The 22,440-nt window shown below is 57.1% G+C and overlaps 1 protein-coding gene across 6 annotated transcripts in view; it reads left to right on the forward strand.

Annotated features, from left to right (window-relative positions):
* Nucleotides 1-5,913: 5,913 nt before the first annotated feature.
* The window catches only part of FOXP4 (forkhead box P4), a 64,653-nt gene continuing 48,126 nt past the window's right edge, over nt 5,914-22,440 (forward strand). For 4 of the 6 annotated variants that reach the window (XM_054176370.1, XM_054176373.1, XM_054176374.1 and 1 more), the window contains exon 1: nt 5,914-6,260. The gene's annotated coding sequence lies outside the window, so the exon portion shown is untranslated. Of the gene's footprint in view, nt 6,261-7,151; nt 7,295-12,219; nt 12,298-22,440 lie in introns of those variants that run through there. The other 2 variants (XM_054176371.1, XM_054176372.1) reach the window with 2 other exon arrangements.

Genomic DNA, 22,440 nt, shown 5'->3' on the forward strand with positions numbered 1-22,440 from the left:
GCTTGCTCTACTCAGGCTATTACGGTAATTTGATAAGGCAGCTCTCCGTGATAGGAATCTTTGCCTTCGTTAGGGGGGGAAGCAAAAGAAACAAACCCAAAGCAGCCAAACCCATTGCATTTTGATGGCTCACAGGGACAGTTCATTAAGCAATCAACTCTTAATGAAATATTTCTTTGTTAAGATATTCATTGATCTGCCGCGGCGGAGCTGGGCGGCAGGGAAGGATGTGGCCCGAATGCTTCTCTGCTGAGTCTTCCCAGGCAGGCTCTTGGCACAGCAGGTTGTGCCCTGGCACTGCACACGTGGCAACTCCCACAGCAGCCCTTGGCATGAAGCCTTCTGGGGAGCCCAGCTGAGCCCCCAGCCTGATTTGGGGCGTTCTGGGTGCTGGTCCTTGCCCCCACCCCCTCTCCCCCCTCCGCTGTTGCTGATGGCAGCTGAGGTTCCACACAGCTGGGAAGGTGCTGGGGGGAGTGGGACAGGTCTCTTATGAGGAAGGGCTGAGGGGCTTGAGGCTTTTCAGCCTGAGGGTGGAACTGATCAGTGCTGATCAAGGGTGGGTGGCAGGAGGATGGGGCCAGGCTTTTTTGCTCAGTAGTGCCCAGGGACAGGGCAAGAGGTAAAGGGCACAAATGTGCACAAAGGAAGCTCCATTTAACTTCTTTACTTTGAGGCTGGTAGAGCCCTCGAGCAGGCTGCCCAGAGAGGTGGTGGAGACTCCATCTCTGGAGTCATTCAGAACCTTCCTGGATGCCATCCCGTGCAGCCTGCTCTGGGTGACCCTGCTGTGGTGTGGGGGTTGGTCTGGATGCTCTCCAGAGGTCCCTTCCAACCCCTAGCACTCAGTGATTCTTTGGAAGAAGCAATGGGGAGATGTTGAGGTTGGCTGTGGCCCATGGTGGCTGGGTGCCACGTGAGAACGTTGTGGCAGAGACAGGAGGAAAGCTGGGCCAGGAGTGAGTGGAAATGGGCAACTGGAGAGCAGGCAGAACTGGCAGTGGTGGGCAGAGGGGTCCCAAAGGCCTGGTTCTCCTGGCTGGGTCCATGGGGACAGGGGACTCCTTTCCACCCATGAGTCAGCACAGCAGAAGAAGTTTTCCATCCCTCAGGGGTTCCACTCCGGTGTAGGAGCAGGGAAGAGTGAGCTCAGAGATCCAGGCTGGAAAGCACTGGCAGAGGAAGAAAGAGAGGAGGGGGGGAAATATATATCAAAGAGTGAGAAATGACCAAGTGGAGACAAAGCACCAAATGTGGCCTTTCCCCCCTCCCTTCCCAAGCCTTACACCATGAGTAATCCCAACCACTCAGCCTGAGGAGTCACCACGTGCAGGGAGGCTTCTCCCTGAAGGAAACAATGCAGACAAACAGGGGAGCAGGGAGCGCAGACGTCCTGCTCCGATGAGTAACCTTATTGGAAAAGCAGATCAGGGCAGAGCAGAGAGGGGAGGGGAAAGGGAAAAAAAGGAAAGCCCAAAGCAGGGTGAGAGAGACACCAGGTGTGGTGTGCTGGTGGCATGGCGCTGCATGGCGCTGCATGGCGCTGCATGGCGCTGCATGGCACGCCGGCTTCCACACGAGGGGTATGGCTTGGCTGGCAATGCCACAGCCCCCTGCAGCAGGGAGATCTGCAGGCTTCCCACTCACAGCCTCCTTCCCCTCCTGTGCTGAGGTTTTGCAGGCACAGAGGAAAATTGGTCACTGTCTGGAGACCCCCCAAGCCACATCCTCTCCTCCGTGTGTGGGAGCAGCACGCCCAGGCGCCAGGGCTTTCACCTCTCTGCTGTGCCTCCTTTCACTGCTCGCTTCAGCTCCCTAGAGCCCAGCCAAGCCCCATCTGTCTGAAGCTCCTCTGCCTGTGCAAGGAGGGGAAACTGAGGCACAGCATGACTGCAAGCCAGAGGGGCTGCAAAACCACCACTTGGGCTCTGGTTGCTGCATCCTCCCCCAACATTTCCCTCCACATCCTTGCTCTGTGTGTCCCCATGGACGCCAGGGTCCCCTGTCCCCAGGGGGGTGCTCTCCTGTGGTCACACTGTGGGGTTTTCTGGCCAGGGCAGAGGGCAGAGGTACTGGACCCCGGGCAGACAGAGCCTGTGGCTTTAAAAGGGAGCCAGGAGCCTCTCATCACTTACAGTAACTCCTGCATCATTTCTTTGCCTTACGCAAGAGGCGAGCAGGGTCCAAGAGCTCAGTGCTGGCCACAGCCCCACCAGCACAGCCAGGCAGAGCTGGAATCCTCCGGGTGCTTGCTGACCTGTGAGCCTGTGGCCACACCAGCAGCTTCCCTCAAGGTTTTGAGGAGGTCTCCTTGGGACCCCCAGCTTGGACACCCTGTGCTAGCTGTGGATGTGGTGCCCAGAGCTGTGGGTTTATCCCAGGGGGACTGATCCTGTATCCTTCTCCTCTTGTCTGCTGGTCAGTGCACCCTGTGGTGATGCCCAGGAGGGCACCTGGGGGCAAACTCTGCCCTGGACCCCCAGAGGGGTGGAAGGGTGGGCTCTGGGTGCTGCCAGGCATCACAGCTCCAGAGGGTGCTGCAGGAAGTGTGTGGAAATGGCTGGGTGCAAACACAACTTTTCTGCTCATCTGTTGGACTTTCCATCCTGGAATGGATGTGAACTTGGGGCTTCCTTCCCTGAAACATCACTCTAGGAGGGGGAAAATAACTTCCTTCCTTTCTTCTCCCTGGTTTCCCATCCCCAGTTGTCTTTATTTTGCCTTGGGAGAAGGAGGGAGAGAAACTAAGGTGAGGCTCTGAGGAGCTCAGGGGACTCACATCATCAAACACAGATTATTTTTTGCCCCCCAGGCTTTTCTTTCTGAACCATAGGAGAAAAAACAGAACCCAACCGAGCTGTTTTCCATGAGCCACTTGCCAGGAATGGCCAATCCATAGCCTGTGGCTAACAGCCTTTGGATCCAGCCCGGGGAGGGCTTTCCTGGAAGGCTGAGAGGCTCCTGCCTGGTTTGGAGCTGCTCTGCTCTGAACAGGACAAACCCAACCTGACCTTTCCTACAGGAGATTTCAGCTTGCTGGGAGCCTTGCAGCACACTGAGCACATTTCCATTGCAGGCAGGGATGGGATCAGAAAGCTTTTGGTTGAAAATTGTCACTTTTTATGGCTTGTTGCTTTTGCTGATTAGAAGAACAGAGACTTGGAGGGGGAGGGGAGAGGGGGGAACAAAAAACATTGCCAGGAAAAACAATTTCCCACAGATAAGAGCTCAGGGATCACTCCCAGAGACAGGAGAGTTAGGATGAGCTTGGAAAAGCCTTTGCCTAGAAGAAGTGGCAGACACTGACTGTGGGACCTGTGCCTCACCCCACACCAACTCCAGCTCCCCCCAGCCACATCTCTCAGTGCTTTATGACCAGACATTGTGCAAAATGTTTCATCCAAGAGCTAGAGATCCTCCTGCCTCTCTCATGTCCTTTTGCAGGTGCTGCATCCCCAAAGCTCTGCCTGTTGCAGTGTTTTTCCTTTCCCCCCCCCCGCCTCAGTCCAGTGCTAGAGCTGGAGCACCACTGGTGTCTGATCATGTCTTCACTTCAGGATGTGGCTCTGGTGGCCTTAGGCTGATGGTTGGACTTGGCTTTTCCAACTAAAACTCTTCTCTAAGTCTATGTTGTCCTCCAGGGAATCTCCTGGCTGTCCTTGCAGCAACCCTGACGTCCCCACAGCCATCAGCTTTCACAGATTCCCAGATTACACTGAGGTGGAAGGGACCCTCAAAGGGCATCTTGTCCAAGCCCTCTGCAGGCAGCAGGGACACCCCCAGCTGGAGCAGGCTGCCCAGGGACACATCCAGTCTGATCTTGAGTGTCTTCAGGGATGGAGCCTCAACCACACCCCTGGGCAACCTGTTCCAGTATTTCACCACTCTCACTGTGCAGAACTTCCTCCTGATGTCCAACCTCAATCTCCCCTGCTCCACTTTCAAACCATTGCTCCTCTTCCTACCCCCACAGGCCCTTCTAAACCCCTCCCCAGCCTTCCTGTAGGTCCCCTTCAGATATTGAAATGCAGTTCTAAGGTCTCCCTGGAGCCTTCTCTTCTCCAGGCTGAACAGCCTCAGCTCTCCCAGCCTGTCCCCACAGGGGAGGTTCTCCAGCCCTCTGATCATCTTTGTGGGCCCCTTCTGGACCCCCTCCAGCAGGTCCACGTCTCTTTCCAGCTCTGGCAGGGCTGAGGGGCTCCCTGAGAGACCAAACCCCAGGAAGCACAGTGCCACACAGAGCCTGGGGTCTCCTCACTCGGATTCCTGCTCACTCCTGGTATTATTCTTTTTATCCCCCTGGATGACACAGCTGAACAAGGAGGGACCTCTGGGCCACCAACTCCCCTCAGTGAAAGGCTGTCCACGTCTTTTTGTGCAGATCCTTCCCACTCAGATGCTATCTGATGTCTTCAAAGGGGCCATTCCTATGTGGAGAAAAGAGGGCAGGCACAGGTTTGCCAGGCTCAGCGCTCAGAGCTGGGTTCCAGCCACAAGAGTGCCCTGGAGCTGATGCCCCCCACTGCCAAGAAACCCATCCCGGGCTGGGGAAGCCTCTTCCAAGCAAGTCAGGAGCTGATTCTGCAGAAGTGGGAGCGCCCCTGAGCTGCCCCAGGATGAGCTGAACCCTCTGGGAAGTCTCAGGCTGCCAGAAGGTTGTGTTGGGAGCAGGGCTGAGGGCTAGGAGCAGGCCAGGAGTCAGCCCTGCCCTCACCTTTGTCCTGTTGCTCCCCTAGAGGGGAAATTTTGGGGGTGGACAAACCTGATGGGTTCACTGGGATGTCTTCTGGAGACCCCAGAGCTGGTAGCTGGGGGGGGGAAGGAGCTTTTCCATCACTCCCAAATTCCCAGGTACAGACTTTTCAGTCAAGAAGAGATTAAGAAAAAATAAACAAACAGTTTTCCTGTGAAAAATTAAATTATAGGGGGGGGAATAATCCAGGTGGATTGAAACAGTTCCCATTCCCATTTCACCTTTTAAAACTCTTTTTGCTGTCCATAAAATGGACATTTAGAGGGGAAAAAAAAAGAAGCTACTTTTGAAGTAAAAAAAGAACAAGGAGGCTGTGCAGGGGCTGTGCTTTGGGGCTTAGGAAACCCTCCAGCTTCAAAGCCTCACAAAAAAAGCTTCATTTCACTCCTTCCACGTGAGATTTGGACCATCTGAGCCCAACCTGAGTGGCCTGGGGTCCAGCACCAGGGTGATGCTCTGAGCTCCTGCAACTGAGTGGTAGTTTGGGTTCAGAATCCGGATGATGGTTTGGGTTGAGCGTCCTCAGCAAGGTTTGGGGCCTCTGCCTGGGAGATATATTTAGGTCCAACAGCCAGGTGGTGGTTTGGGCAGCACAGGTTCTGTTGTCCTGGGGCCTCAGGGCACCATCTCCACGGCAGCAGGATGGGATGTTGGGATGTGACAGAGACGGGTTGCAGGGTGCTGGGGTCACCAGCTCAGCACCTCACTGTTGCCATCTGTAAATTTGGATCAATGCCTGTCCTGCCTCTACCAAGCTGGGTGGAAGTGTGCCCCCCTCCTCCTCTCCCAAGACCCCCATACCTCAGTTTCCCTCCCACACCCCACCTCCCGCCGTCCTCACAGCCCTGCCGTGCCCGGGGGGACCAACCTCAGCAGAAACCAATTAGCGCGGATGTTAATGAGCAAAACACGGCGTGGGGAGAGGGGAAGAGCCTGGGGCACGTCTTGCTGGGTTGGGGGTGTGTGTCCGTGTCCCCCTCCTCAAAATAGAGCAGGGCGGGCAGGGGGGGTGTGCACCCACCCCCTGGAGGAGGAACGTGCTGGGGGGGGACCCAGGCGGGGAAAGCGACTGCACCTGCTTTAGAGGAACTATGGTAGGGCCGGTGCCCGCCCCGCGCCGCCGCGCCCGCGCTGCCGCCGCCGCTGAGCCGGAGCCGGACCGGAGCTGAGCCGAGCTCTGCCGAGCCCCGCCGAGCTGAGCCGAGCGCGGCGCGCACGGCCCCGGCCCGGCCCCGGGCTGCCCCCCGCTCCAGCACGGCCCGGTGCGGCCCAACAGCCGCGGTAGGGAGCCAGGGCCGGCGGCGCCGGTACCCCGGGAGCTCCCCTCCTTCGCCGCCGCCATGCCGAGCCGCTCCTGAACTCCTACAAGCCCCCGCCGCGGCCGCCCCGTCGAAGTTTTCGGGGGAAGCCGAAGAGACGGCCGGGGGGGGCGGGGGGGGTGGGTGGGTGAGAGGCGGTTCGGCCCCCGCATGCCCGTCGCTGGACCCCCGGTGCTCGGCGAGACAAGGTGGGTGAGAGCGGAGCGGGACCGGGCGGGAGGGAACGGGAGAGTCCCCGCACCCACGGGGGTGTGCGCGCTGCCCCCGCCCCGCCGCAGCTGCTACCGGGGGAGGGGGGGAGTTCGGGACACCCCTCACTCCCCCCAAATCCCCACCGGCAGGTCCGTGCCGTGCCCCGTTCCACCCCCTCCGCCGGCTCCGTCCCCACCGCGCTCGGAAGTTTGTTGCAGCGCCCGGACAAAGGGAACGGGGCCGGGGGACTCGGTGAGCGGGGGGGCAGGGATTTCAGTGTGGGGGCTCGGTGCGCGCCGTGGTGGGGGTCCTTGTTATGGGGTCCCGGCTGCTCCCCCGGTTCGTAGAGCCCGGGGCTGCCCCGGCGGCGGTAGGGTGCGGAGGTCTCCGCTGCCCACCCCCAACACCCCCCACCCTCCCCCCGAGGCGTTTTAGGATGGGGGGGGGGGTCCGGATTCGGGCAGCCCCCCTCGGGGAAGGGGGCGTTTGGGCACCGGGAAACTTGCACTGCCTCCGCCGGGAGAACCGCGCTGCCGGTGCCGGCTCCAGACCTGCCTCGGAGTCCCGCATCCCCGGGACGGGGGGCTCCGCGCTGGGCGGGGGGGAGGTTATAACGGCGGTGTGTGTAGAGAGGGGGGAGCACGGCAGCCCCTGCCCCGCCAGCCATCCCTGGGATCCCTTTGTTGATGCTTCCCATTTCCCCCTCGCCTCTCTTTTCTCCCCGGCAATTTGGGTTTAATTCCAGCTGCTTGAGGGGGCTCGGGAGGGTTTTTTCTCAAACCCTTTCCCCCTCGCTCCCACTGCGTTTTTACTCACCCCCAGCCCGCCTGCTCCGTGCCCAGAGGCAGCTCGATGGGTGCAATTCCCTTTTTTTGTTTTGTTTTGAGATAAAATAAGTCAATCCCAAGTTTTGTAATCCCCGGGAGCAGCAGCCGCCGCCGCCGCCAACCTGCAGCCCGACCGAGCATCGCTCCGGCAGCCCTGGGAAAACCCTTCGCTGGGGCTAAAAAATCATAACCCAAACTGCAAGGTGAGGGGAGAGGAAGGACAAACGCCCGGCTTCGGATGGAGCTGGAGGCTATTCCCAAGCCATTCCCGCAGGTTTGAATTCCGGAGCGGGGGGGTTACGGGAGCTGGCTGCGCGGCGAAGCTCCGGCTCTGCGCCTCGCCCGAAGTTTGGGAGCTTTTGGTTCGCCTTTGAAAGGGGAGCGAGGCTGGGGTCGGTTTTTCCAAGGGGTTGTTTTTTGGAGGGGGTGGAGGTGGGGGAAATCTTTGTGGCCTCACCACGATGTCCGCTGCCTGCGGGAGGTCTTGGTGAGCTGGGCAGGACTCTGCCGTCAGCGGCCGCTAAGAATATCAGCGATAATAATGCGTTTGGGAAGAGTTTTTATTCTGGAGCCGTCTTCTTCTGGGAGTTCCGAAATTCCGGGGTAAAAAAATCATTTAGCAAAGCTGGCAGCGGGTCGCTGGGAGCCCTGGATCAGCCTCTTTCATCCCCTTCCCACCCTAGTGTCCGCCTTCGTTGCGAGATGCTCGCCCAGCCCCAGCGCTGGCAAAGTTCAGCGATTCCCATTCTTCCCTGAGCCATCTCCCGGCTCCGGCTGATAAACAAACGCGCCTCTGTCTCTTCTTCCCCTCTCCCCCTTCTCCCCTGCTAAAAAAGAAAAGGCACTTGAGAAAGTGCTGCGTTAGCAACCGATGGCTCCGAAATCTTTCGGTGGTAGGAAATCTGGTCGGAGTTGGCAGGCGGAGGTGTGGATCGGGAGGACAAGTGGAGCGTAATTGGATTTTCTTTTTCCGTTTGGGACTGATTCTTTTCTCTTTTTTTTTTTTGGGGGGGGGGGGGAATATTTTTAGTTTTATTTTCTACCCTTTAAAATGGGGGGCGGGGGGGGGGGAAAGCTAACCCTAACTCCGTGAGGAACTGTCGGCGTCCTCCTGCCCTCCTGTAAGCTTTATAGCAGAGATAAAACATGTGGAGGGAAGAGCAGGAATAATTCACCGGCGGCTGCGAACTCGTGCTCGGGAAGTGCCTGCTTTGAAAACTTACTCTGGTCTGTTCTTTTTTTCTTTTCTCCCCCCCCCCCCCCCTCCTTTGCTCTTAATATAGTCCTGGAGGAATTTGTGTCCAAATTCCTCCCTGGGATCACTCCTTGACTTCAAGGCAGCTCTTCCAACCCCCTGGGTTTTTTTTTTCCCGACACCCAAAGATTTGTCTTTTTCTACCACGTTCAGCCCCAACTTATCAGCGGATTAGGACCTCACTCCTCCTCCTCCGCCGCTGTAAAGCTGTGGGGCATACAATAAAACAAAAATAACCCCCACCCCCCCACACACCCTTATTAGTTTCTGTATTCAAAAGCTTTGGGCTGGGTTTTAACCTAAACCAGAAGCAGGATTTACTCTGACAAATTTCTTCTGGGGTGTTAAAAAATTTACACCGAGGCAGGCGCTCGGCCAGGGAAGGGCATTTGATGTTAAATCAACCCAACATGTGTCTCACACAGGCAGCGTGACCCAGGCCCTTCTGTGTGCTGGTGTGGATGTGTTCCCTTTCCGTGGGTGTCCTTCCCCCCTCCCAGCCTCCCCCCCCCCTTCTCTTCGTGCTCTCTGTTAAACGCAGCGAAATCTCAGGCTCGTGTGAAAGTTAACTCTTCGTTTATTAAGCTTTTAAAATTATTATTATTTTCTTTTCACTCCATCTCGAAGTTCACTTCCCCCCCCCCCCCCAAAAAATCCAACTCGCCCCTAGCTGGACAGGGAAAAAAAGAATTGCTCTGGGGGAAATTATAGATATTGATTATCTTTTCTTTTCCTCCCCCTGCTCTTCAGGTTGCTTATATTTGCCTGGGGTGGGGGGATCCAGAAGGGACAAAATTCCCTGTGCTGAGCCAGGGAGCTTTTGTCAGGGTTGTGAAGCCCTCGGTGCCTCCTGCCTTTCTTCTGCCCTTTGTGGGGCTGGGGGCGAGGCAGGGAAGAGGCTTCCCGAACCCTCCTGCTCTCCCTGGAAGAGTTGGAAGCTTCTCTTTCGCAGTTATTTAGATTTCATTTTGTATTTTAATTTATTAGTAGTTGTGGAGGGATTTTTGTTGGGGGTTCCTCCCCCCCCCCCCCCATCCCATCCCGAGCATCAGGATTGAGCATCGCTCCCACGATAAAAACTGAACTGGCTCCGCTGTGCAGTGTGAAGTTGGACTTGACTTGGCGCGGGGGGGAAGTGTGGGAGAATGGAATCAGTGTGGAAAATCCCCCCCCCCCCCCCCGAACCTGTGCACCCCTGGGGTGTCACTTGGTGGGGTTAGGGGGAGCAGCGGGTGGCCCCCACTTGCCGATTTGGGATAGGAGATGACGATGGGGAAAGGCCGGCTGAGGGGAGAGCTGGGGCTTGGCGTGCTGGGGAGGTGGGGGAAAGCTGAGCAAACAGAGCGAAATGAAAGAAAACGGATTAAAGTTGCTGCTGGGGGGAGGTGGAAGGCGGCGGGGGGGCGGTGGGGGTGTGATACTCAAATCTAGCAAACCCCCCTAATCTACAATATCTCCCTGAACACCGCATGCAGCCCCGGGCACCTCCCTGGCAGGCGAGCGCCGCTCGCCTTTCCCTTGTGGGGGGCTTTTGGAAAGGGAAGAGCAGAAAGGTGTTTAAAAACACCCCCCCAAAAAAAAATCTGTGCAGTGGATCAAAACCAAGTGACACGAAAATCTCTCCTGCGGGCCCTCGCCCTTTCTCTCCTAATAACCCGGCAGGAATGCGAGTGCACTCAGTTGTGAAGTTGCTGCCCGGAGAGCTCGGGAGCTTTTCTTTTCTGCCGCTGGAGAGGGGAGGGGGGGGGAGATGCTTTGAGCCTGCTGCTGTTTGTGTGTCGCTGTGGGGCTGGAGAAAGGGGTGGGGGGGTGGCGGCAAAGCTCAGCCTTTCAGGGGGGTTCTCTCCTTTTATATTTATATTATTTTTTTCCCCCTTTCCTTTTTTTCTTGTTGATCCGGCAGGGAGGGTGAAAGGGGGGTGGGAGCGAGTTGGAGGAGGAGAGGTGCGGTGCTGAGTTTGCCTTTGTAGCAGCAAGGTGGGGGGTGAGCTGTGCCCCCATTTGGGCATGGGGCTCATTCTTCCCGCTGGAGAAAGGCGGGAGAGCCCGGAGATCCCCCCCAGCCCCGGCTTTTCTTTCGCTCGTTTAAAAGTAATAGGCTGTAATTTATGGCTCTTTGCGGCGCGGCTCCCGCTGCAGAGTGGGGTTTGGTGGCCTGAAGTACCGAGGGAAATCCTCATATCTGTGGAGAGGAAACCTGGGGGTGATTTCCCCACCATGTCCCCCTTCCCTGTAGCGGTTTGGATGCCTGGGAAGAGCTCTGGATTGTGGCTGGCAGGTGGCTTGTGGAGGTCTTGTAGGGTTGATCCCCGCCGCTGGCATCTCAGTATCTTCTCGGGGTGCAGGGGGGTTCCCAACTTCCTCTTCCAGGACCATCCTGGGTTTGTGTCTCGCTCTGCACCAGGGCTCCCAGAATGACCCTGCTGCCTCCCCGCCATCACCTGCTGCTGCCGGCAGTGGAAAGTTGAAATTTCCTGTCCCGTCCTCTTTGATTTCCAGCCTCAGCAGCGCGGCCGCGGGGGTTCGGTGGGGCTGCAGGGGAGCGCTCAGTCCTGCCCCGGAGGGCATGCATTGTGAGCATCCTCCCCTTGGAGGGACAAATTCTGTGTTAGCAGGAGAGGGAAGGGAAAGGAGAAATCAGACTGCCAAAGCACTGGGAGCTCGGGAAGCCGTGCGTCCGCCTCGGCAGAGTGAAAATCCTCCTCCCCGTGCTACCTCGGAAGGCCCCGATGCACCTGAGAGGATCGCAGGAGTAGCTACTCTGGAAAAGAACCCAGAGGCCCTGACAGCAGTTTGGCAGCAAGGTGCCATCCAGCTTGTGACCGTGTGGGGCTGGCCCCGGAGCTTTGGCTGGCGGAGTTGGCTCCTGTGCCAACGGCTGGGAGAGCGGCGTGGGGCACCCGTCTTATCAGCTGGCCTTTCGCTGGCTGTGCTGCACCTTCTAAACTCAAACCCAGCTTAGGGATCGAGATGGGGCTGGGCACAGCTTGAAAAACTTCCGAATTTATTTTTACACCACCTCCCCCCCGCGCTGCGAGTGTGTGTTGTGTAAATTGCAGCGGAGAGGCAGCTCCGAGGGCTGCTAGTTTGGGTTTGTTGTTTTGTTAACTTTTCCTAATTTAAACCCTTTTTGGCAATCGCAAAGGTCAGTCTCCATCATCCAGTGTGGTGTTGGTAATCAGCCTGCCCGGGATAAAAATGGTTTTGGAAGCGGAACGGCATCGGGAAAGGGGAAGAATGAAGAGGCAGAGGCAGCGGAGGAGGAGAGCTGCTCCCTTCGGAGGTCGGCAGCACGATGCTGCGGAGGGAAACACGACCTGCCTGCCTGTCTGTCTGTCTGCCTGCCTGCTTGCCACGTTTTATTCCATAAAGATTCTCCTGGAGGAGAGATTAAATCTGGGGCTGGAGCTTGAGGGAAGTCATTAAGGGATTACGATGCCTTGCGCCGGCGGCACCGACGTGGACACGGGGCTGGCGGTAACGGTACCGGGGTGCCCGGGCAGGAGAGCCCTGCGACGGCAAAGAGCCTGGCACAGAGTCAAGATCCTCTCCCTTTTTGCTTTTTCTTTTTTTCCCTTCCCTCTCCGCCTTTTTTTAATTTTAAGGGAAAACCCTCCCGTGTTTGCCATCTGCTGAGCTCGGGTGAAGCGAGCCGGGCTCGGGGCTTGCCGCTTGCCACCGGCTCCCGTGCCCTGGCAAGTTGACCAAAAGTCTTTTGCGGTGTGTGCTGGTGGGAGCCCTCCCCCTGCGCTGCTGTTCCCCAGGTCCTGGCTGTTTGTTTGTTAGCTAAACAGGGAGCGGAGGGCGGCTGTGGGAGGACATTTCCCCTGCTCTCAACTTCTACCCGGGCTCCTGGCGACGTTTTTCGGAAGATGCCAGAAACCAGCTCCTTCTTCAGGAAAGTTATTCTCAAAACCATGGAAAAGTGCAGAACAAATATTTCGTTTTAAGGTGCCAGAATAGGAAAAAGATCCCGGGGGGCGGGGGGGTTCGTTTGGAGGTGGTTTGGGAGCTGTTTATTCTGCTTCGTTGGCAAACGTCCTCCACGTGATCGGCTTCGGCGGGGAGCTGGCACCAGCGGAACGGGAAACGTGGATGGGGGTGGTGGGGAGCTGCAGCCCCCCAGGGAGGAGGAGGAGAATGAGGAAGACCCTTGTGTGATGGGTATATGTTCTGTGTGTGGTGTGGGCAGTTTGGCAGCTCCAGAGGCTCGGGAAGATGCCATCCCTGGAGGTGTTTTCGCTCGGACACCGATCGCCCCCGGGGCTGTGTCGGGAAGCGGCCGGGATGAGCTGCTCGCCCGGAGCAGGAGGTGTGGGAACAACTGATTTCAACACACCTTTGGCAGCTCGCTGGTGGAGCTGGCTTTATCTGGTGGGATTTAACTGCTCCGAGGCTAATAAAGGCATAAAACACCAACGGCGCCGTGCGGGGCAGCGAGAGCTCAGGCAGGGCGAGCTGCAGGTCATGCTGAAGAGTGGCCTCGGGGGACAGGGACCATCAAAGCCCTGACCCTAACCCCTCTGGCCATTAGCTTGCTTCCTCCAGCTCTTGGTTTAAAGTGTAGATTGTAGGTGAGTGCTTTTCTTTTTGCCTGCTTGTGGTGAATCTGCGAGCCAGGGACCAGCCTGGATTCGGTTGCTTGTAGCAAGATCTGGACTGGGACCACCTAGGAGAAGCTGTCCCAGGCTTGGTGTAAGATGTCCTCAGCCTTAGGAGAGAGGGGCAGCAGAAGGAGGCTCGAGGTAGGTTGCTTGATGCAAAACATGAAGCCAGGACTTGTGCTCCTGAGTGAAGGATGTGTTGGGATCTCATCTACCCAGCAGCATCTCCTCCTCCTGCTGGCCCCTCGGCTTTGGTTCTCTGCCTGCAGGTTGTCCGCTGTGGCCCATTAGTAGCAATGTGTTTGCCCAGTGACTTTCTGCCCCTGCCTCTCAGCCCAGGGAGCCCTTGCTGCTGTGCTGGAGCTTGCACTGGGCTTGTGCTTCGGCGTGGTGCCACCTGCCACATGCCAAGAGCTTGCCAGGCCGGCTGAGTTGGCCACCATGGGATGGGATTTCCAGCATGAGCAATCGAGATTCGACCACCCAGTGCTGGGTGCTGCGGGGAGGATGCTGCTGGCTGCAGGACTGTCCCCAAACCCCACTGGGGCATGGAGCTTCGGAGGTGCCCTGGCTCCTGGCTTCTCAGATGGCTTCACCCCCAGCTCCTAGGGGATGGGATGCTTGGCTGGGATGGTGAGGAACGGCAGGGGGCATTTTGCTGCCACACCGCTGCGGCATCGCTGGGCTTGTTGAAAAGGGAAGAAGGGAAGAAAGCAAAGTTGGGCTGTGAGGGGAAGTGTCCCAAAACTTCTGTGGCAGGAAGTGTGGATTTTGGAAATGTGCTGTGACAGGCACAGCTGCAACCCCCCTGACTGTGCCAGGATGGAGTCAGGTGAAAGAGAGGAGGAGGCAGGTTCTGCCCTTGTGGAAAGCTGTCTGGGCTCAGAGCTATCCTGGTTTCTGGAGCAGACTGTAGGATAGGGATAACAGCACTAAAAGCACTCAGGGAAGGTGCTGGAACTTTGCCTGAGGATGTGGTGTCCCCTCTGTCCTCGGGGCTGGGCTCAGTCACCTCCTGTGCAAAGGGCAAGAGAAGGTGGCTGCGTCTCCAGAGCCTGCAGGACTCCAGTAGATCCTGTGCTGCATCAGCTGGGGGCTGAAGGGAGGTGTTTGTGTCACACCTGGCTGATGGAGCCCCTTGGGAAGGTTGGCAGTGGGAGAGCAAAGGCCCCTGGCATGCACTGGGTGCAGGGGGACCTGGTTTCTGTCTGGGGCAGGGACGTGAGGGCTGCAGAGTGTGGGATGTTGCTGCTGTGTATGGTGTGGGTGAGTGAGAGCCAAGATCTGCAGCCCTGGGGAAATCTCCCTGGATTTGGGGGTTGCTGTGTGCTTTGGTGAGGGGAGGTGCCCAGGCAATGCTCTTCCAAAAGAAACAGGAAAAACACAGGAGGAAAATGCCCTAAAATCCGTCCTGGTGAGGGGTAGGGATGAGAGCATACCACAGAAACCCTGGGAAGGGAGTTCTGGCTGAGCTCTGCTCCTGTGGATCCACAGCAGGATCTTTTCATCCCTCTTTCACCGTAGCAACAGGCAGAAGATTTGTGCTGGAATGAGGCTCTGAATTTGCCTGGCTCCTCTCCTGGCCCTGGCAGTGGTGCTGGGTGCTGCAGGGACCAGTCTGGCTCCCGTTCCTGGGTCTCTGCCTGCCTGGGAGGCTGCTGGGGGCTCTCCGAACGCGGCGGCAGTCAGGGTCGTTCCCTGCTCATGGCTCCCTTCGGCTTGTTCCCGTTTCCCCTTTTAAACCCGGGCTTTATTTAAAGCAGGGTCTGCTTTTGAGGGCTCTTTCCAAACCCCTTGAAGTCTCTCCCTTGATGCTGACAGGCTCAAGTCCTGACCAAATGTCTTTTTGAACCCGGGAAGTGGAGCCGCAGCTCCGAGTCTGGGTCAAAGTCCGGGGCTGTCGGAGCAGCTCCCTCCGCAGGCCAAACGCTGCTGCCTCCTTCCCACACCACACAGGTGCCACACTGGCAGTGCCAGCTGGGAAAAAGCAGTGCCAGGGCCATTTCCCCTCAGTTATGGAGCTTTGAAATAGCCGGGGGTGAAAAGTCCCTTTCTGGAGAGCTGGTGGCGTGGCACAGGTGGGGGGGGTGGGGGGGTCCCGGGCGGCTTGGCCTTGGGGAAAAAACAGAGAAAAAGGGGAAAAGAAAATTCCAGTGTGGGTTTGCTCTCAGGGAGGAGTTTCCATGCTGGGTGTTGGCCCAGGGAGCAGCGAGGGGCAGAGCTGGCAGGGCAGCCACCACATCTTTTACATCACCCTGCTGGCGGTGCCAAAACGAGCGCTTTTCACCCCAAAATAAATGAGCCGCTGGTTAAAAGGCCAGAGGCTGAGAGAGGTGAGAGATGAAGCGGAGCAGGCGAGGGGGCTCCTCTGGGGATGGATGTTGGATGTGGGGAAGGTTGGTGACATCTGGTCACTTGCAGCCTCCTGGAGGTGTTTTGGTTGGAAGAGGTCTCAGATGGAGTCCAGGCAGCGCCTGCGTCCCTGCCGGAGCGGGGCAGGAGGTGCCACTGCATTTCCAGCTGCAGGTTGGGGCTGCTGCAGGGGGCCATGGCAGCTGTGCCTGTCTGTCTGGGAGAGGAACAGACAGACAGACCGACCCCTGTCCTCTGTGCATCTCCTTCCAGCGCAGGGTTGGTCCTTTCCCACTGCGGCAGAGACCTCCTCTGCTCCTCGCCGTTGCAGATGCTCTGGGAACGGCCCTGGGGCTGGGAATGAGCAGAGAGCTGCTGGCCTTAGCTGGAGGTTTAAAGTAATAAGCTGGGGTTTGGGGCTGCCAATGTGGGCACGTGCCAGGAGCTTGTGCAATGGGCAAGGAGCTGGGCTGTGTCCCTGCAGGGCTTGGTGACCCAAGCTGTCAGCTTCGTGCCTTGCCTGATGCTGTCCCGGTGCCGCTGCCTTCACCACGAGAGGATGAGCTGTGGTCCAAGGAGGAAGGGAAACGTTCCCTGGGTTGATGTCTGTGTGTGGGGTGGCTGCTGCTGACCCCATGGCACCATGTCCTGCAGCCAGTGGTCTTGGAGCACCCAGGAGGTTACAGTGGGAGGGGGCTGTGTGTGACCCTGTCTCAGAAGGAGCCACGGGAAGAGGTTGTGACCTGATTGTGGAGCCTGGGGAGTTGTGGTGCAGTCGTGGTGGGACTTGCACTGAGGCTTCCCATGTGGGCACCCAGCCTGAGTTGGGCACTGTCATCTGCCACCCAGTGTGTGCCCACAGGTACATGGTGCCCTGGGCTGGAGGGGTTCTGGGTTCCCTGCTGAAGGAAGCAGTTTGTGATGCCCAAGCTGCTGCTGGGGATCCTTTGCTGCTGTTCCCATCAGTGAGTCCTCTCTGGGCAGGGGGCACATGTTGGGAGCCAGCTGGGCAGTGGCTACCTTGAGCCCATTTCTGCCCCTGCACCCATGGGTGCTTGCAGGGAGGGCCCTTGGGACTTGGCAGCTGAGGGCCTGGGCAAGGTGCAGGGTGGTGAATCCTAACCTAATACTTTAAAGAAGGAGGAACATTTGTAGGAGAGGTGAAGGGAGGGATGGCAATGTTTTGCCAGGGTGCTTTGCAGCAGGGGTGTTGCCAACACCATGTTAATGGCAATAATGCCCTGGATTTGCACAGTGCTGCCTGTCCCACAGCAGGGGCAAGGTGCCAGTGGCTTCCTGGGCCACTGCAGCATGGCCACTGCTGGCCTGGAGCATCAGCAGCCGCCTGTGTGTGCTGCTCTTGGGAGTCATTGCACACTGAGCTGGGGCTCTGGCTGTCCCCAGGAGGAAGCACCACCTCCTGCCCAGGATGATCAGCGGCTCAGGAGGTGCTGAGCACCTCCATCCACTTCATCCTTCCCAGTCCATAAAGCAGGGATTTGGGTGCTGTGTGGTGTGGTAAGGGCTGAGCTCTGGGGGTGTGCAGAGCTCAGGGAACCTGGATGGGTTGGCATGACCCAGGAATGCTGTGGGTGACACCAGAGTGATGCTGTGGGACCAGATCACCTTCCTGTGATGCCACCTTGACAGCAATCCAGAGGGATGCTGAAGCCATGGAGGTGGCTGCTGTGCCACCGGGAACAGAGCAGAGCAGCTCCTGCTGCATCCACAGCTGTGGGTGCTGGAGGGGGCTGCTCTCCTGGGAAGGGGATGTGGCACTGAGTGTGGCTCATGCAGGTCACAGGGAGATCTTTTGCCCTCAGCACAGGGTCTGTGTGGGGCATCCCTTTCCCCAGACGGAGGGATGCTCGGTGCCTCTCTGCTGAGCTTTGTTCTCTTCCTGAGCACCCAAAATGCTAAATGCACCTTCCCAACCCCTCCTGGGGGTGCTGTGGCCTCGTGGCCACCCCTCACCATTCCTGGTGAAGCCTCTCTGAGCAAGCTGCTTCCTGGCTTTGAAGCAAGCACCAGAGGAGCTGCTGCGCTGCTGCAGTCGCTGCTCTGAGCAGAGAGCTTGGGGCTGGCAGGAGCCAGGTTTGTCTCCGTGGCTGTGGTTTGCTCCATGTGGGTGCTGAGGCTGTCATGGGTGTGCCAGGTGCCCAGGAGATGTGCCAGGCAGCCCAGGAAGCTGTTGAGTCCATGTGAGATGGAGCCAGAATACAATCAGGAAGTTTGGAAGTGCTGAGAGCTGCTGTGGCTGCGAGGCAGAGCTGGCCTCGGGTTCTGCTTTCCTCTGACTTGGATCTCAGAAAAGGGACTTCAGACCAGGAGTTTGGAGATGCCTAAAGATAGTTCTCCCCCCACATGGTCATTTTTCATCTCCCTTCTCCTGAGCAGCAGAATTTCTGGATGGGAACCAGGCCTCTCCTGCACAGAAATGAGCTTGCAGCGGGGAGCAGCAGGCAGCACCTTGCAGAGCGCTTTGGGGATGGATTTGTGCACAGGCATGAGGGAGCCTGGGAAACTTGGGGCAGCTGAGTTCCTGCTCCCCTTCAGCAGGAACCATGGCTTCAGTTGTTTGAGTGCTTTTTTCCTCTCCCCTTTGGATTATTTAAAGGCCAGAAGAGACTTTCAGCACTCTCCAGCCTGACTTCCCTCAAGCTCAGCTGGAAAACCTCTCTTGGGTTCTGACCAGGAGGTTGTGTGCCAGTGCTGGCTCCTGCCTGCCCCCCCATTGCTCCTCATCCTGCTCCCCTTTATCCTTCATCTGCTCCAGGTCATCTTCTTCCTCCCCAGCTCTGCCCTCACCCTTTGCAGCCTCCCCTGAAGGATGGAGTGAGGGGAGCTTGCTTTCATTTCCACACAGCCTTGCTTGGGAGCCTTCCCCTGCCCTGCCACTGCTTTTGCCATTCCCAGGGGTGTCAGATGCCAGTGCTGTGGGCATCTCTTTTCTGAGCATGCCAGGATGCTTCCCACAGCCCCTCTCTTCCTCAGCTTGCTTGGGGCAATGTCCTTCATGGCTCTGTCCAAGAGGAACAAGAACCTTCCTCTTCCTCCAGCAGCCAAGGCTCTGGCAGGCAGGTGCCGTGATGGGGACCCCAGTGAGTACTGGAGCACATTTGGGCTGTTGGTGCCAAAGTGAGGGAGGTGATCTGGGGGCCTGTTGTGTGTCCCAGGTAGGCTCAGGGCTGTGTCCCTGGTGGGATGCTGCAATGGACAGGCTGTGTGAGTGGCTAAAAACCAGCTGCCTGAGCTGGGTGAGTGGAGAGAGACTTAAATCTGAGTTGGGATTTACAGGGGGATGCCGGGGGAGCCTTGGCAAGATGTTGGTGCTGTGCTGGTCCTGTCCTGGGTGGTGGTGCTGGGTGAGGGAGTGATGCTGAGGAGGCTCACTGGGGCCATGGATGTGATGCAGTAGCCTGAGCAGCTGCATGTGTGTGCAGATGCATGCATGCATGGGGAGGTGTGCACAAGCATGTTTGCAGCTGTGCATGCACTTGTGCACACACATGCACCACAGTCCAGGCTGCCTGTGGATGGTGGCTGCCATCCTGGCCCTGCCACCACAGCCTTGGGGCTCAGGCTCTGCTCCCACCATGCCCTGTCCCATGCCACAGCAGCCAGGGGAAGGGCTTTTAATTATTTGAATAGGATTTTAAGGGCGGGGGGGGGGAGAGGGGAGGATGTTTGTGCTGCGAGCTCCTCCCTACCTGAGCGCCCCCCATCCCGTGTGGAAGTGCAGAGCAGCTCTAACAGCCAGCTGGGAAATCACAGATTCTCCTTCCTGCCTTTTTCCCTCTCTTTCCCTGGGAGTTTGGAGTCTTTTATTCTCTTCCTCCCTATGATTTCCTTTCCCCCCCAATTCATTATCATTTTTGTTAATTAGATTGTGCTGGGGACCAGTCTCTATTCGAAAGGGGGGAGGGGAGAACAACCAACCCAAACCAGACCTCTGAGAGATGTTTGCACAAGTGCTGTGCCGAGGTGGTTGGGAGGGAGGGAGGTTGAGGAGAGCAAAGATGCTTGAAAGGAAGGAGGTTAAAAATAATTTCTTCATAAAGCAAACCCCGGGGTCCCCTCCCCCCCCCTTCCACGGCCACCTCCCCTCAGCCTCCACACCCACCTCCCCCCCCCCCCCCCCTAATTAAACGATTTGAATGTTCGCCTTAACTGCTTGGTGCTTCCTCGGCGCCTCAGATGATTAGAAAGGGATATTCATTTATGCCTTTTAAACGCCGCCCCGATTAAAATCAGAGAGATTTCTTCTTCTTTTTCTTTCCCCACCCCCCCTTTTTTTTTTTCCCCTTTCCTTCCCTTCATCAAAATCTAACATCCTTGAAAAATTAATTTGATGCCTCTTGTTATCAATTAATTGAATCTGCTTGGGAGAGAGCCTCGTACGGCGGGTGGTTGGAGCTGGCCCTTCTGTTCTTAGTTGCTTCGCGCTCCCCTCTCTCTCTCTCCTCCTTTCTGCCGCCGCTTCCAAACACTCTGACATGATGAAAACTCTTTGCCTTTTTTTTTTTTAAAGCTATATTATATATATATATTTATTTTTTTTACTCGGCTCATAAAATAAATGAATAAAACTTTCTCTCTTCCCACCCTCCTCCCCTGTTCCCTTGAGTTCCTCTTGTATTAAAGACCTCTTTATTTTTTCTTCCCCCCCCCGCCTCCTTTCCTTTCTCTCATCCCTCTCTCCTATAACTTCCGAAGCTGGGGGGAAGAGAAAAGAAAGTTGAGGCTTTAGCAATCTCTCGGCGTAGCAAAGCGGCCAGGGTCCCTCTTTTCTTCCTTTCTTTCGCGGGGGATATTGGAGATTTCATTTGAATCTCCCTCTTTTCAATGCAAAGTGCACAGCTCCTTCTCTCCCAGCCTCTCTATTCTCCTCCTCTGTCTCGGCAGCTGGAGAAGCGATTTGCCTTTCTTTCCTATTTCCACTCTTCCCCCGAGATGAGCTGCCTGCTTTTTGCCTGGTCTTTTTTTTTCTCTTAATAGACTTTTTCTCCCTCTATTAAACTTTTCCAATCTTCGCCCCTTTATTTTTTTTTCCCTTCCCACCTCTTTAAACCAAAAAAAAAAAAAAAAAAGAGAGGGAAAGTTGCAGACTGCAGAGAATTAGGTCAGTCAGGAACTTGGTGAAATCGCTTCAAAATTAGGAGGTCGCTTCGGTTTTGCTCTCCTTGGAGTGAATCCGCCCTGGGTAGCTTTAGATCCATTCTCTTCCCCGGTGCCTCCCTCGTGTCCCGGCGTGAATTTGGGGCCGGAGGCTTTGGGGGAGTTTGGTGCTAAGGGGAGGATGTGCTAAGGGCATCCCCGCTCGGGGCTGGGGAAGGGGATTTGCTCTCTCTGAAGAACAGACCTGAGCTGGACACTCAGTGACGGCCACGGGCCGCAGGAGTGAGGGATGGCACTTGGTCTGGTGCCCTGAGCACCCGATTTGGTGCCAGGGCATCGCCATGTGCTCTCCCCATCCAGTCCGGTGCCCTGGGTGAGAGCTGACTTTATGCCAGGGCCACCACTGCAGGCATCCCCCACTGTGGTGTTCACTGTCCCATGCAGTCTGGAGCCCTGGGCAAAGGGTGATTTGATGCCAGGGCCACCGGTGTGGGCATCCCTCCCTGTGCCATGTGCTGTCCCTGGCATCCCATCTCGGCAAGTACCTCTTGTGCCAAGCTGGACTCGGGGTCCCACAGATGAGAGATGCTGGTGCCCGTTCCTAGCCCTGTCCATCCTCACTTGGATACCTTCTCTGCTCCCCTGCGGGTTTGCTGAGGAGCAAGGGATGCTCTGCAGGAGGCTGGGGATGAGGGGAGACCCTGCCCCAGGAGCGTGAGGGGCTGCAGGGCTGTGCCTATGCTCTGGGACGTTTTTCCCTTTGAATTCCCGTTTGGAACACATTGGGCAAAAGGAAAGCAAATTGTGGGGGAGGAGAAATTGAGGTCTGCTTTAACCTCCCTCCCTGATGCCAGCGCTGGCTGCTGGCACCATGACCACAGGTGTAGCTCCACAGCAGCTTTCTGGAGCTGCCAGCCCGCAGCGTGGATGCATCGGGATGCAGCTCGGACCTGCAGGGATGCTCTGCCACGGCGGCGGTGACCCAGGCTGGGTGCAGACCACCAGCACCCACCAAAGGCGGGGTTGGGGGTCCCCTGTGCGCCCACGCATGAGGCTTTGGAGCGGCGAGGCAGGAGCCCCCCGTGCACCACGTCACTATTTAATTAGATGTCCCTGATTAACAAAACTTGGCGTTCGGCTTCCTCCTGCCCTCTCTTTCCTGGCTCCGAATCAATGGCTTTGATATGCTAATTAGGGAGTAATTTAATTTCAAAAGGCCGCAATTAACAAGGGTGTTGTGGACATGCTGTAGTTAAGCGGCGTAATCTAATTTGCATTAGTAACAAGCAGGGACTAATTAGAAGCTTAATTAGACACTTAGACGGCTCTTGTGTTTACTTTCTTAATGAGATGGAGTGGGGCTCCTTTTTTTCCCTTTCCTCTGTCTTTCTCTTGTGGTTTTTGTTTTGCTTTTGGGGGGTTTTGGTGGTTGTTTTTTATCTTTTCAAGAGCACATCCTCGGAGCCAGGAGGATGGCACCCGGCACGTGCCTGCCACCAGCCTGGCACCGGCCCTGCCCGTGTCCTGCCAGCCCCACGTCCAGGCTGGAGGCCTTTGGTGTTTCTTGAAGCCTGGCAGCGAATGGGAGCAGTGCCAGCCAGCCATGGGTGTCCCCAGGGACGATGCCCTGTGCCCCCAGGCTTGCTGCGGTGGGCAGCGAGTGGAGGATCTCCCACAGAGCTGGTGACCATCAGGGTGTCCTTGCTGCTGTGTGGGTGAGAGCTCTGGCTGGCAGAGGGTGCTCTGAGGGCACCTCTGCATGGGTGAGAGCTCTGGCTGGCAGAGGGTGCTCTGAGGGCACCTCTGCATGGGTGAGAGCTCTGGCTGGCAGAGGGTGCTCTGAGGGCACCTCTGCATGGGTGTGAGCTCTGGAGGTCAAGGGATGCTCCAAAGGAGATGGACTTCAGAGAGGCAGCCTTGTGAGGATGCAGGTAGCAGTGCTGTGTCCTGCTGACCAGCATGGCATAGTCTCAAGGGCTTCTCCTTTTGATGATGCTTTCCTGGCTCTTTGGTGCCCACC

The sequence above is a fragment of the Dryobates pubescens genome, chromosome 35 (assembly GCF_014839835.1).
Source record: "Dryobates pubescens isolate bDryPub1 chromosome 35, bDryPub1.pri, whole genome shotgun sequence".
NCBI classification, from domain to species: Eukaryota; Metazoa; Chordata; class Aves; order Piciformes; family Picidae; genus Dryobates; species Dryobates pubescens.